At 44.6% G+C, this 12,649-nt stretch overlaps 1 long non-coding RNA gene across 1 annotated transcript in view; it reads left to right on the forward strand.

The window, feature by feature from the left end:
* Positions 1 to 988: 988 nt before the first annotated feature.
* The window catches only part of LOC146345145 (uncharacterized), a 35,511-nt gene continuing 23,850 nt past the window's right edge, over positions 989 to 12,649 (forward strand). Inside the window, exon 1 of the long non-coding RNA XR_014791889.1 lies at positions 989 to 1,143. This is a non-coding gene — a long non-coding RNA (uncharacterized LOC146345145). The remainder of the gene's footprint in view (positions 1,144 to 12,649) is intronic.

The raw sequence follows: 12,649 nt of genomic DNA on the forward strand, positions 1-12,649 counted from the left end.
AGTCAACAGTCCTTTAACACTTAACAGCAAGTGTTTCAGACAATACAGACTCAGTACTTGCCCTTAACTGCCCTGGGCCTAATTAGAGAGAACCTATTCTCTAATAGAGGAAGAATTCAATGGTGTAAGAGAGTTGCCACTAAACTAACATTTGGCGACTACTTACATAGAACTCGAAGGGCTTCCTCAGTCCCTTCTCTCAGAGAGGGTCCACTCTCCGTTGACTCAGGGGAGTAGGGATGGTGGAGAATTTCTCCTCGAAACTTCAGGGGGCCGAGCGCCAACGTGTTCGGCCCCCCGAACAAGTTTCGGGGAGAAATCCTCCGCACCCCCCCGCACCCCGCACCCCCCCCGGGACAGGACTTACCTTCACCGTATGTCCCTCCTGGTGACTGATCCGGCCGGCGGTTCGGCGGGTGTTCGAGCGAGGCGGGAGCCATTGCAATGAAAGAAAAAGAAAAAAAACGCCCCCTGATAGACTACGTGACGATTCACGTAGCCTATCACGGCTAGATTTGCAAAGTCAGCCGTGATAGGCTACGTGAATCGTCATGTAGCCTATCATGGGTGACTTTAAAAAAAAAAAAAAGAGTGTACGGATAATGGCGGCCCCCATAGGGAGCCGCCATTCCCCTTCCTTATTTGGTCGCTGTAGTCTACGTAAATGTTTACGTAGACTACGGTGAAAATAAGGGCAACGCTATTTGCGTTGCCCTTATTTTCGCCGTAGTCTACGTAAACATTTACGTAGACTACAGCGACTAAATAAGGAACACGAATGGCGGCTCCCTATGGGGGCCGCCATTCGCGTACGCGCTCTTTTTTTTTTAAGTCACCCGTGATAGGCTACGTGACGATTCACATAGCCTATCACGGCTGACTTTGCAGATCTAGCCGTGATAGGCTACGTGAATCGTCACGTAGCCTATCAGGGGGCGTTTTTTTTTTTTTACTTTCGCGTTCGCGGCCGGGCGAGGCGAGGCGCCTCCTCCCCGGCCTGAATTTCGGCCGGGCGAGGCGGGAAGCCTCCCCCCTGGCCTGAATTTCTGCCGGGCAAGGCGGGAAGCCTCCCCCCCCGGCCTGAACTTCGTGGGGGGAGCAGCGAAGCGCCTCCCCCCCACCGCGAACGGCCTTTGACGACAGGTAAGTGACTTTCGTCAGCCCCTACAGGGGAGTTGATAGTCTGGCAGAGTGTCTCAATTCCCTCAGATACTCCACCATCTTTGAGCAGCGGCAGGCTTTTACATCTGCCAAGTCTTGTCCCTCCCCCTCTGTGAGTTGCTGCTCCCACAGAAGGGAGAAGCAGTACCTGTGCCTGCCTGGCCCCATTGCTTACCGTGCCTGTGGGAAGATTCTTGTCCAGCTCTTGTCCTCCTAAGTCTGTCTCTGTCTCTGAATCTGATTCAGAACTGTTGGACTCCACAAAGGCCCTGGGCCCAATCCTGGCAGGTAGGATGGATGAATGGATCGATGGATGGATGGATGGATTTATTCTCAGAAGAGACTGTGCTATTGTAGCAAGCCTTTGTCTAGCTTCCTGTTCAATGATCTAAGACTTCTATGAACCACTGTAGGGGAAAGTCAAGTTGTTGTAGGAGGCTAGCAAATACAAAAACTACTGCTTTCGCCATAGCAACTATAGATGGCTGACCCTCTTCAATCGTGAACAACTGCTGCTGTTTGTTGAGATGTTTCGCCCCCATTCCCCCCAGGGAAAAGTCCAGTTAAAATTAGAGTGTGACAGCTGAAATACCAAGCTATATTTATTGGGCTATTTGTCTACTTGTATTCTCTGTTAAGGGGCTCATGCTTTTCCCATGTTCTGTTACATAAAAACAGTAAGGGAAATGTTGTAGAGTTGTGACAAACCCTGCAAAACCTGGACAATTGGCCTAGGCTTGAAGAATCTGCCACTTGCAGACAACGTTTGAATTATGATCCAGTCTACCTGGGTTCTGCTGTAGTCCAAAACACATCTGTGAAGGGGGCTCTGGGTGGCACTTCTAGAGACTTTTCATTCCTGGTGCATGGTGATGATGTTTATGCTGTGTACATGAGTTTTATATAAACCACACTTCTGCTTATCCATAGTGCTGATCCTTCAAGTATTTTGCATGTTTGCCCTGATGTGCTCATCAATAGCACTGAGTGTGCAAAACAAATGGGTAACTTTTTGGCAATGTAAATTGCAGGCACAGGGGTGGTGGTGGTGGTCATGATCTGGTTCAGGACCACAATGCGGGGCAAACAGTGAAAGCCACCCTACCACCTGTACTATGATTCCAATCTGCATTGGGGCCCCTATGATTCATTTAAAGTAAAAAAAGGAGGGGATATACATAGCTGCTAACTGCAAAGCAACATGCAGCTTGGAACCTTGAGAACTCTAACAACTTCAGACTTCAGTTCAATGTAATGTTGTAGAAATGGATAGAGCATTTTCCTTTTTAAAAGTGTGACACCATGAAGAATAATTAAGCCCCTACCTTCCAGGACAATAGGATGACTTATTTTACTTTCTTGGCCTGCAGTAGAAAAGAAGGGAACTGTTCATTTTCCTTCCCTTCAAAACAGCAGAGGTTACGATTCTGTTGTTCTACTGTCCATTGATCAGGACAATTGTAGCTCTGAAGCTGGCTGTATACCATGCAGTCAAGATCTCTTTTATTAATCCCCTCCTGGTTAGTTTAAGTGAGAGGAAGCCCCCTGAGGACTCACGTCTGCACTCCTCCTTGGCAGAGATCAGAGACAAAATAGTTTCTTCCTGTGTTATTCTTGTCTTGTGTAAAGAGGATTTGTACAAGTAAGTCCCTGGAGTAAAGAGTATTGAAAAATTGTTCTAAAGGATTAAAGCTTCTCTAATGATGTGACCCAGAGAGTGTGCGTCTTCTAACTGGCTGCGTGGATGTAGTAAGGGTTCAGCTTCAAGTAATGAGTCACTGACTAGCAATAACAGTCAGAGAGGATATGGGGGGGGAACCCCACAGATGCTGAATCCATCTGTGTTTTATTTATTAAATTGAAACCAGATGATTACGATGAAAACTGAAGTAGAAGCCGGAAGGAAGGAAGGAAGGAAGGAAGGAAGGAAGGAAGGGGAGGCATTGTTATATATGCAAAGGAAGAAAGGAGGTCATTCAAAGTAAAGAAGGTAATAGAAAGCAGATGCCATCTTTTTCCCTTGTGGGTTGGATCCAGTTCTAGTCATACTTAGAATAATCCCACTGAAATCAAAAGAACTTAAGTAAATCATGACTATCGCCTTGAGTTCAATAGGTCTACCTTAAGTATAACTAAGTCAGGATCCAGTCCCAGGTGTCCTTCAGTAAGGCCCAGATGCTTTATAACTAAGGCAATACAGGACCAGGACCATATGGGACATCTTTGCTGGTCCCAGGCACTCCATGCTCTTCAGTGGAATTTGGACCTGAAAGTCCCAGGAAAAGTGTGGATGCATTGAGGGTAGGTTGTAAGCAAGCACAATTTGTGAAACACTTGCATAACAACATTACTGTTCCCCAGGTACATCTATTAAGGCATTACCCTTAGCTTCCAATCTTCTGGTTTATGGAGCTTGAGCTAACATGAGATAGCCTTCACTGGGATCTTAAACTGGCAGGGGTGGGTTGTCATATATATATATATATATATATATATATATGCGTGTGCGTGCGTGTGTGCAATATATATAATGCATGCGCACGCATGCACGCATGCATATATATACACATACATGCACACACACTTTCCCACTGCCAGCATTCACATATGAATGGTAACATTCATCCAAAACAACAGTCTTGTGGTACCTTAAAGACTAACAAAGACCAACGAAAGCTTATGCTAGAATAAATGTGTTCATCTTGAAGGTGCCACAAGACTCTTTGTTGTTTTTGCTGCAATAGTAACACAGCTACACACTGGAAAACTTTATTTATTTATTCATTCATTCATTCATTCATTCAATAGATTTACATACCATTTATTTATCACCGTAAATATTTAAAAATATCTCTAAGTAGTTTCCGGTTTCAGACATTTGCTGTACAACAAATTTGTGTGCACACTCTATTGCAAAATATGTGCTTTCCCTTCGTTGTCAAATGCAAAACAGAGAAAGGAGAAGAAATTGGACTGTACAGTTGCAATGAAATACAGCAACACCTGAGGGAAAGAAATGAAATTGTCACTATACTGTCACTTTAAGGCTTTAGGCAACTTTTTTTTTTTTTTAACATCACAACATTGTCCAATGTCACTTCTGATTTAGTAAACAGAAAAAAAAATGTGTACAACTGTCAAAATAATCACTACAGCTCAGTGAACCTTCAACAATTCAATTCACATGGGATATATTTATTTCCTATTTAGGCCTGGTTAAGGAAGCTTTTCTTATTATTATGTCTTAAGTAGAATTTAATGAAAAGTTTGCACTTAATGCCAGTCAAAAATCGGAATGCTTGCAAGTGTTTCATTTCTTCCTATGGGTTGGATGCAGACTTAGCTATACTTAAGAGTAGACGAACTGAAACCAATAGGACTTAAGTGTAAGTCATGACTAACTGAAGCCCCATTGATTTCAATAGGTAATCTCTAAGTATGACCAAGTCTGCACCCAACCTTATGTGTCCAGACAAGTAAGGTATTGTATGTAAATGTTATCAGCCCCTAATCCCATGAATTTAATAAATAGCTTGGTCTATAGATACTAGCTCTTAAAAATACTTACTTCCATTCACATATGTGCCTTTTTATCCCACCTTTCCTCCAAGGAGCTCAGGGTGGTGTTAATCGGGGTGCTGAACCCCTTTCAGCCTGAGGGCAGAATTCCATTTCAGAGAAGCTCTTGGAGGCCACATTCCAATGGTAGGAAATCCAAGCCAAAGTGGGTGGGACCAAAGGAAAAGGAGGTGGGAAAAGGAGTAAAATACTAGCATAATTTAGCTTCAAACCCTTACTGGTACTAACTAAGCCTCAGGAGAAGATTTCAACCTTTTAGCAGTGGAGTCTGGGGGCTCCAATGTCAGGCGGGTGGTGAATCCGCTCTGCGTTTCAGTCAGAGACAGTGAGAACTCTAAAGGAGCTATCCAAGTTGCAGAAGCACCTTGGATAGCTCCTGTAGAGTTCTCACTGGCTCTGACTGAAACCCAGAGCAGATTCACCACCCCACTGACATCAGAGCCCGCAGCCTCCACTGCCTTTCAGAATGGAGAAAAAAACTGAACAAAAGCTGGAAAAGGAACATGGCTTTCTAGACAACCCCAGAGGCCCACGCTGGGACCCCAGGATGGCCAGATTTGCCCCAAGCTTGAGGTTCTGCTTCCATGGGGTAAAGGAGCCCCCTTTAAGCCTCATAACAGCCCTGTGAAATAAGTTTGGCTGAGAATTACTGACTGGACAAGGCTACCCATGAAGCTCTGCGGGTGGCTGAGCAGAGCCATTAAGCCACATCTTCCCCATCTAAGGTCAATACTCTGTCCAGGACACAAAGGGGTAGGTAATTGGTGCTCTGCAGATGTGTTGGACTATAAATTCCCATGGCCATGCTGGCAGGGGCTTATGGGAGTTGCAGTCAAAAATATCAGGAGGGCACAAGGTTGTCTGCCTCTGCAGTACACCTTACTGACTGTCTTATCTCAATAGCCTGTAGAACTTTGTTTGCTGATTTTTACCAGTCAGTGTAGTTTTCAAGTTATAAGTGCAGTTCATTTCTGGTCAGATGATGATGATGATGATGATGATGATGATGATGATTTTTAATCCATCTTTTTATTTATTTCTACCCTGCCTTTTAGGGCAAACTCTCATTAAGGTTGCTTATGATACAAAATGGTAAAAACAAAACAACTGAACAAACATATTATAATAATTTTAAAATCAAACAGCATCATATGAACTCACATCTAGGGGTCCAGCTATAAAACCAATATATAATGTTTGGTAGAATAAAGACTGGAAGAGAGGGGGCTAAGCAAAATTTCCAGGGAAGGGAATTCCACAATTGTGGGGCCATCCCTAAAAAGGCCCTGTCCCTTGTTTCTGCTAATCTGATTAGCCTAATCGGTGGGCTAAAGAGCAGGGCCACTGAGGCTAATCTTAAGGCCTGGGCAGCTTCGTAAGAGTATAGGTGGCCCTTCAAAAATGTTGATTCAGGGCTTTAACATAGAGCTGTGCATAAGTTACCCCTTGAAATTGTCCACTCTAATTTAGGGATGGACAGATTCACCTCTGCCCGCCTCGCACACTGCTCGCCAGACCCTTGCTGGCCGCTCTCCCCTGCTCACCATGCAGTCCATGAGTGCCCAGTGAGCAAAGTGCAGCCACCTGTTGGCTTGCTGAGCCACCATTTTGTGTAAAAATGGTGGCTCATCTTTTCTGTAAGTAACCATTTGTGCAAATGGCTGCAGTAAAAGGGCCATTTATGCACAATTACAGGTGTAAATGGTCTATTTACACCTGTAATGTTGCATAAATGGCTCCTTTACGGCCACCATTTAGGTAAATGGATATTTATGAAAAAAGATGAGCTGCTGTTTTTATGCAAAATGGCGGTTCGGGGCAGGCTACCATGCACTTGCCCAGCTCAGCATGTGCCAAATTGGGCAAGCACAGGGGTCAGGGGACTGCCTCCAGGGGGCTGCTCCACTGATTTCTCACTGAGCTTTGAGCCCCAGCCAGATGCCTGTGCCATCCCTACCCTGTCTGTGGGCAGATAAATTATGGGGTGATTTCTCCAGATTTATTCAGGGAGAGGAGGAATTCTCAACAGTTTCTCGTAGGTAAGGCTCACCATTGGCAGGGATTGTAACACAGCTTCTTTCTTGTTTCCTAAGGTTTGGGGTTTCTTTGTGTTGCCACTGCAAGTGGTGACAGCATCAACTGTATTGGCAGGCTGGTCTCCATTTTGCACCCACCACAACACAGGCGTGAGGGGGGTAATGTTGTGTCCAGCTCCAGGGAAGAGCTAGTACTGTGTCAAAATCTGTCCTCTAATTTCCTGAAAGTTTTCTTCCCCATGAAATAGGCTTCGATTGTTCTGCCTCCTTTTCAGGGTTTTGAATAACTGATGTTTCCAGTGATTTTGAGCTTCCCTAACCACTGTGAGGAAGCCGAGGGTGCTGTCTGTGTGTCTTTTCTTTCTATTACACATCTCTCCAATGCTCTGTAGCCTCCCAGGCTGCCTGCACTTCCTGATCTGAAAAAGCCCTAAGGGAGCAGTTACATCATGATGTCTTCCCCTGGGATTTAATTGAAGTGTAGGAAGCCATGGAGGCTACAGGCTGCCAGAGAGATCACCAGGGATATCAGAGAATTCCACCACGGATCTTGGTGAGGCCGAATGCCAGTGCATTCAGCCCCCCGAAATCTGTGGTGGAATGGCCTGCCACCCCCCGCCCCCTCACGGATCCCCCCCGGGACGAGATTTACCTGGGGCGGATGTTCCGGGCTCTGGCGGCTCTGGCGGCGGCTTCGGTGGCAAAGGCTGGTCTTCCGACTGGCTGCCGCCGCTGCCATTTGCAGTCTTGTCATTTTGTTTTGTTGTTTTTTTACAGAGACATGATAGGCTACATAAAGACTAACATAGCCTATCACATCCCGGTTAAAAAAAAAAAAACGCGTACGCAAATGGCAGCGGCTACGGCCGCTGCCATTTGCATTCCTTATTTTTCGCCATCTTGGTCTACATAAATATTTACGTAGACTATGCCAGCGAAAATAAAGGGGAACGCAAATAGCATAGTGGGCGCTATTTGCGTCCCTTTTTGATTCGTCATTTTAGCCTACGTCATAGCACCTACGTAAATATTTACATAGGCTAAAACGGTGAATCGAAAAGGGATGCAAATAGCACCCACTACGCTATTTGCGTTCCCCTTTATTTTCGCCATCATAGTCTACGTAAATATTTACGTAGACTAAGACGGCGAAAAATAAGGAACGCAAATAGAGTAGTAGGTGTTATTTATAGCGTAGTTCTAGCATAGTTTATAGCATAGTTATAGCGTAGTGGGCATAGTGCGTACGTGGTTTTTATTTTTTTTACCCAGACGTAAATATTTACGTAGGCTAAAACGGCGAATCAAAAAGGGACGCAAATAGCACCCACTACGCTATTTGCGTTCCCCTTTATTTTTGCCGTCATAGTCGACGTAAATATTTACGTAGACTAAGACGGCGAAAAATAAGGAAAGCAAATAGCGTAGTGGGCGTTATTTATAGCGTAGTTATGGCATAGTTATAGCGTAGTGGGCATAGGGCGTACGCATTTGTGGGTTTTTTTACCCAAACATAAATATTTACGTAGACTAAGACGGCGAAAAATAAGGAACGCAAGTAGCGTAGTGGGCGTTATTTATAGCATAGTTATAGCGTAGTATTTATAGCATAGTTATAGCATAGTGGGCGTAGTGCGTACGTGGTTTTTATTTTTTTTACCCAGATGTAAATATTTATGTAGGCTAAAATGGCGAATCAAAAAGGGATGCAAATAGCACCCACTACGCTATTTGCGTTCCCCTTTATTTTTGCCGTCATAGTCGACGTAAATATTTACGTAGACTAAGACGGCGAAAAATAAGGAACGCAAATGGCGGCAGCCGTAGCCACCGCCATTTGCATACGCGTTTTTGTTTTTACCCAGAGCCTTCCATGGCCAGAAATCCGGCTGCGGACGGCCCTAGCCTGGGCCTGGCCAGCTGCTCCGTGGAGCCACCGCCGAGCACAGCCAGCCATTGAGGATGCCGGGGTAAGGGACGGAACACCTCCCCCCCACCATGAACAGAATCTGCGGAAAGTTAAGTGACTTTCGTACATCCCTAGAGATCACTGCACAATTAAAGACAGGACCCTTGTGACAGGATCCTTGGCCACATCCTAAGTAAAGTAAGCACAAGAAACCTGAACCCAACCCACGAGAATTACTCTGAATTTTTCTTCTCATTCGAATTTATTTTTGAAAGTAATTTCTTTTCTATCAAATTGAATGAGAATGGTTGGGGAAAACATGTGTGAGAAATTTTTGGCTCAGCCCTACTTTATAGGTTAGTTAGTTCTAGCACTAAATTCATCCTGTAAACAAATGGGTTAGCAGTGCAATGAGGCGGACTTAGGGTGATACGATCAAACTACCTAGCTCCACAGGCATTCTGGCAACTGAATTTTTGCAACAGTTGAAGTTAAGGACTGTCTTTGAAGGCAGCCCTATGTAGGGAACTTTGCAGTAGTCTGGATGCAAACCAGTGCATGTGTAACTGAGGCCAAGTCTGCTTTCTCCAGATAGGGTTGGAGCTGGCAAACCAGCCTAAGCTGGCTTGCTTAGGTTGGTCCTTCTAGCCATTGAGGTCACCTGTGCCTTCATAGGGAATGCTGGGTCCAGTCATACCCATAACCTGCATCCCTGATTCTTCACAGGGAGTGGAACCCCATCCTAAACCAGTTGCAAACCATTATCCAGAAAAGTGATCCACCCCAACAGTGATGACTACAGCAGTTTTGGTTCTCCTTGTCCTAAGAATTCAGGAGACAACACAATCCATTAGTCCCCCACCAGTGTTGCTTCTTTCTCACTGAAAAAACTTCAGTAGCTCATGTGGTGACTCTCCCTATCTCCGTTGTTTTCTGAGACCAGAGGTGTTTCAACTGAATGCAGAAATATCAAAGAACTTTGCAAAATGAGATTCTGAGATGTCAGGCTCCAGGGGCACTTGTCCAATCAATGATCTTGCTCTTCCCTAATCCTGTTCGGCATTTTGTTCATATACCAAAATATAAATTGGTATATGTGGCTTGACTAGGAATAGCAAGAACTGAGAAGACCCCTCCCTTAGTTTCAACAGCTATTATTTGCTTACATAGACTGCCTTCTAAGTAGGGATGTACGAAAGTCACTTACCTTTTCGTCTGCTGTTGTTGTTGTTTTTGCTTGCCGTGATAGGCGATGTAATTATTTACTTAGCCTATCACGGCTATGATGAAGTGAATGGTGGCCGCAGATGCGGCCGCCATTCGCAAATCAGTGTGGAAGGCAGCAGGTAAGTGCTCCATTTCGCGCACCTTTTGTGGGGGGGTGCTTCGTTCTGCCATGGATTTCAGGGGGCCGAATGCACTGGCATTCAGCCTCACTGAGATCCGTAGTGGAATTCTCTGACATCCCTACTTCTAAGAGGCTGTAAAATCAACACACCTTCCAGATAAATACAAAGGACAACGCACTCAACCAAAAAAGAAGGGACACTGCTCACTTCAACTCCATATTAGGTTGCAACTAGAGATGTACAAGAATGTTGTTTGGATTCAGTTGCCCCGTTTGCACCCCTCAAATGCAAATGTGGCTGCATTTGGTGGGCAAAGTTTGTATATCCCTGAGCTGGTGATTGCCTTCACAAAATGTATTTGTTAGAAAAATGTGCACTTTAAAATTGCACATGTTGAAAAAAAATGCATTTCCCATGATTTAGTCAATGAGAAATAGTAGATATTTGGGTGCACACTTTTAAGAAATGCACACCAAAATGCACACTTTTCCCATTCAAACAACAAGAAAACTCACATTCAGGAATGAGGTGAAACTCAAGGAACTGTGATGAGCTCAAATTTCACTCATTCTCCTGTCCCTACTTGCAATATTATGAAACACAAGAAATATAGCTTAAGTGACAATGTACATAAATATCTCCCATTATAACTAAGGATAGCCATCATGGGTAAGGATGCTGGAAAAATTCACAACAGACTAAAATGAGCTCAGATTTCTAAGAATCCAACCTGTGGAATCCACTGCAGAGTGACCGCCTCAGGCTGTGCAGAGTCGGTGGACTTTCAGATGATTTTTTTAAAAAAAATCCTGAAATTTCTGCATATAAATTCATAGAAAAATAAGTACGTTTCAGCTGAGGAAATGTTGAATGAAACAGGGGGCAATATGCTAAATGTTATGTACTAAGGTAAATTATGTAAATACTTAGATAAATATGTAATTATTTGCAGATTTTTCTGCATGACAAAAAATATATATTTGCATCCATCTATGGGCGGACAATGGAAGAAAAGGCACCTGACAATCCATGAAATACAAACAGAGCAGATTTTACACAATCAGTACATCCCTAATCGTGGACAAATCTAGCCTTTGGGGGCTCGCTGGATTTCCCCAGAGCCCCCAGCTCAGCTTGCATTTGCGAGCTGAACCATGGGCATTTTCCCCAAATCCCAGAATTTAACTGGAGAGTTTTTCTAAAATTGCCATTTCCCCAATGAGGAACCCACAGGCACCATTTGCTCAATCGGATCCCCAACATGGTGCTCGTGGGTGCCATTGAGCAAATTTCAGTCACAATTTTGGCAAATTTGCATCATCTGTGCAGACTGCAGTTGTAATTTGTGCAGATGATGCTAATTTGCATGATTTTTGGCCACAATTTGTGCAAAAAAATGCAAAAGATTATGGAAATTCTGCAAGCTGGTCCAAGTCGTTGCACACTGAGTCAGACCAGATGGTGAAAGATGGAATGGAGTCCTGGGGGGGGGGCAGAGTTGGCAAAAGTTCATCAAGCTCTAGCCCCCAACCAGATTCCTCCAACATCCCTAGTTGCAACTTACTTTTCTTAGAAAAAAGAAAAGAAAAGAAGAACTCATGTGGTGTAACAATCTGACACAGCTCTACAGAACCTTCCATCACTTCACATGAACAATAGAATACATGCAACAAACACACTTCACTGATCCAAAATACAAAAAAAGAACATACCAACACTTTTCCACACTGTCAAGGTTCCCCTGTTGCCTACTGAATACTCTAATAGCCAAAAATCAACACTCAGACAAAAGGGCTGCTTTCCAAGGCTTTAATTCCATTTACCCTAATGAGGCATGCAGATGGTAATTGTTTGAGACTCAGAGAAACTACAAAGGAACAGCCATCTAGGGGTTCAAAGGGAAAGTATGTCAGTTGATCTCCATTTTGGAAAAGGGCGGCAATTCTCTGAACTTAAGGGGTGGGAGGGGAAGATCTCCCCCTCTCCCAGGATGCTTCTGGGTGCAGCTGTTGACGTCGAGCCAATGGTGCTGAGAGCCAAAGCTCGGCCCCTGTGATCTGTGGCTCATGCCTGAACGTTCAGGTTGTCCTTCCCTTTCCACGCCTGGTTTGCTGTCACTCCCAGGGATGTGAGAAGCAGGGGTTCCCCCTCCAGCTGCACCACTGAAGTCTGAGAAAGTTCCTCCCCCACGAGTTACCTGTCTTCCCCAGAATCAGAGCTGCTTTGGTACTCTATGGGCTCAAATGCAACCTGTGAGGATAAAGGAAGTGGCTAAGGACTGGGAGTGTAGCCTGGCAGCAGCTTTGAACAAAATGTCCAGACCACATGCCTGTACTTGAGGACACTTGAGGACACCGTCATATTAATGACACACCTTGGCAGCTGGGTTGGTGTAATTAACAGGCCCATGGTTACAGGCTCATAGCCTGGGAGCTCAGCATCACTCAACAAATGAAAAACAAACAGAAAGCCAACAGTAATTCACACAAGTGTGTCAAAGAGAGGCAAGGTGAAAGTGTTGGTACTTACAATCTTTGCAACTTCTGCTGTATTTCTTGTGCCTTGTAATAATGCCTGGGTTGCAATTTAAGATGTCTCTTGACCCTATCCGGGGC

This window comes from Heloderma suspectum, chromosome 5 (genome assembly GCF_057233095.1).
Source record: "Heloderma suspectum isolate Gila_16-S chromosome 5, 16-S_ref, whole genome shotgun sequence".
NCBI classification, from domain to species: Eukaryota; Metazoa; Chordata; class Lepidosauria; order Squamata; family Helodermatidae; genus Heloderma; species Heloderma suspectum.